Source organism: Heterocephalus glaber, unplaced genomic scaffold, assembly GCF_053883595.1.
Source record: "Heterocephalus glaber isolate CG9 unplaced genomic scaffold, H.glaber_assembly_v1.0 deba00000281, whole genome shotgun sequence".
NCBI classification, from domain to species: Eukaryota; Metazoa; Chordata; class Mammalia; order Rodentia; family Bathyergidae; genus Heterocephalus; species Heterocephalus glaber.
Genome location: NW_028258139.1, coordinates 33,245,504 through 33,248,446, shown reverse-complemented (window position 1 = coordinate 33,248,446; position 2,943 = coordinate 33,245,504). Strand labels below are relative to the sequence as shown.

Here is a 2,943-nt window from a genome sequence, read left to right as displayed (position 1 = left end):
AGATGTTGATTTTCTTCATTATGTTATGTTGCCAGGTAATCATAATATTGTAATTCTCAAGTAAGCAAACATCAACAGGTATTTGTTTCACTAACCTCTTGGCATGAATAGCTGATTTTTTCATTTTCAGCACCAAGGGGTTAAATGATGGCATCTCTTCTCCCAAAGCCAAGTTCTAATCAATCTGTACAATTTCAGAGCCTTATCAAAAACTTTTTTTTTACAGAGGAGAAAAAGTGAATGATTCTTATCAGTGTGTACATTCCTCGCACATGGGTCAAAAGAAATTGCAGTAGGTCTGTTTCATGTAAGTTGGAGCTGCATGTTCTAACATGACATACAATTCTCATCACTAAAAAAGAAATACTACTGCAACATAGACAAAATCATAAAAGGACATTCAAAGTTTTAACATCTGAGAAAAAGCTAATCACCTAGAACTGAAAAAGTAAAAAAATAAAACTAATAAGGCAAACACCTGTTGGTTTACCTTGGTGTATAATTTTGGTGAAAGCAGGATCATTATGCCTGTCTACATTCTTCAGCCATCAGAAGTGATAAATTTCAAGAAGGGAAAAAGGTTCCCAAGCACAGGGAAAAAAATGCTCTCTGGTGCAGAGTGTATCCTAAGGCCCTTTAAGTGACTTTGATTCTATGTATATGCCGTTTCTTGGTAGAACAAAATCCACTTGCCCATGACTGCCCATGAAATCTGATGTCTATGTGTGATACTGGGCTCCCTCTGTAGTATCCAACAGGAATTAAAAATACATATGTATATCTTAACTGTTGTTCAGTCCTCTCAAATGCTTCCTAACAAATTCCAGTCACATCTTAGTGACACACACTTTTTGCATTTATCAGATCCACTTTATGAAACCTGTGCATAAGCCCATTACCACCCTCTCACAGTTGCTGGTCTGGATATATAAACTAATTTTTCTTAGTCTAATTAGTTTTTGATTTATCTTCTAGAAAGTTAAAAGATGTACCTAGAATCAGTGTATCTCATTTAGCCTTCATTGTTAGGGAAAAATAAAAAACTAAAAGATCAAGATGCCAATTTGTGCACAACTGAACAATGGTGGGTTCGTGACTTCCAAAGATTGGAAAATTACTCCTTAAAGTTTCTATAACAGTAAGACAGTAGCAGCAACAACATGAGACCTTAGACACATACAATTTCATGCAAAAACAAAAAATGGGAGTGCATTTGTGTACGTGTGCGTTCTCATGAGGTGTGAGGTGATGAGGGGTGGAGACCCTTGGCTGGTCTGGAAGGTCAGAAGGTGCCCTGCTGTCTGTAAGAGTGAGGACCATTGTGATGTCCAGGAATCATTTTCAGTAATAAATCTAAGGTGACAGTGAAGTAGCAGAATAAGAATAAGCAGAGGCTTATTCTTGTCCACTTGCAGAATAGGAAAACTGAGAAAAATGCGGCCACCTGTCATTGTCCATGCAGTCCATACCATCTTCATCATATTTTTCAGGTGGTGTTATTGTAATAGTCTGAGCTATGAATTCTTCATCAAAATATCTGGTGTCAGTCTCAGATGTTACCTGAGACTTCAAAAGAGGCACAAGCTTTTTATCATGTACATCTTGCCAGTTTACTCCGGAGAAGAAACTGTGACACATAACTTCTTCTGCATCATTTGGTCCTCCACCAAGGTGTTTATTTGGATCCTTTATCAAGAGCCATGAATGCAATGATTTTGTATCTGAAGAGAGTGTTCAAGGAATTTAATGTCTTTCATTGGTATTAGTTCAAAAAGCTTCTCATGATCCTGGTTGTAGAAAGGTAACCTTCCACACATTATCTCATACATAACAACCCCCAGGCTCCACTAGTCCACTGCTCTGCCATAGTCATTATCTTTTAATGCCTCTGGCACCAGATACTCTGGTGTGCCACAGAATGTCTTCGTGGTGGCTGCATCTGTGATCCCTTCTTTGGAAAGTCCAGAATCTGTAATTTTTATGTGGCCATCTTTATCCAGTATCAAATTCTCCAAATTGAGATCACAGTGCACAATCTTTCCAGAATGTAGATAGTTCAAGGCTGAGACAATTTCTGCAATGTGTGCAGTCCTCAGAGAAGACCTGCTCTCTCAACAAATGGACAAACAGTTCTCCCCCATTAACATATTCCACCACAAAACACAAATGGTCTTTTGTCTGGAAGGAATATTTCAAGGATGTTAAAAATGGATGTCTAGTGTTCTTTAATACTCTTTCAGTTAGAGTGTGTGCCATTTCATCCTTTGCAATAATGACTTCTTTCTTCAGAATTTTCATAGCATAGTATTTCCAACTTGGCTTCTCTCCAACCAAAATAACTTTCCCAAAGGTGCCTTTACCTGGTAGTTTCAAATAGTCAAAATCATTCATTGTCTTTCTTTTATGATGGGTCATAGAAGCATCCATCTCTTTCTCTCCTATAATATCAATTTGTGAAGTTGGACTGCAATTCATTCTCTCCTCTTCTTGGCTCTGCAGTCTTGTCTGTTACAGCCTGGATAGCTTCTGTCCATCCTTGCCTTATCTCTGGAGTATCTACATGAAATGTTCTTTCTATAACAGTGGCCCACTAGAGACATCTGATAATAAATGTGTTTGGCTTTGGTCCTTCTGTTTTCATTAAGTGGCATTTTGTCACTGAAAAGTTGTTGAGGGGATAAGGTAAATCCACATCTTGAGTTTCTCTTTATATTTTATGAATGAGCCATCTATCTTCAAAAGGAAGTATCGTGGCCTCCAGTTTTTTATAGATTCTCTGTTATCACCTTGCTCATGCTTTCAAAGTAAAGTGGTGTCCTGCAGTGGGTGGAAGCCTTGGTTCAAATGCCAGTTCTGTCATTCAATCTCTTGGTGCCTAAGTGTCCTCTTCTGCCAGCCATCTTATGAATCCTGTGCTTCCTCTCCACCTGTGGAATCCACCAA

The 2,943-nt window shown here is 38.3% G+C and overlaps 1 pseudogene; it reads right to left on the bottom strand.

Moving 5' to 3' along the window:
- Positions 1 to 1,395: 1,395 nt before the first annotated feature.
- LOC101698674 (RAC-gamma serine/threonine-protein kinase pseudogene) lies at positions 1,396 to 2,656 on the bottom strand (annotated as a pseudogene).
- Positions 2,657 to 2,943: the final 287 nt, after the last annotated feature.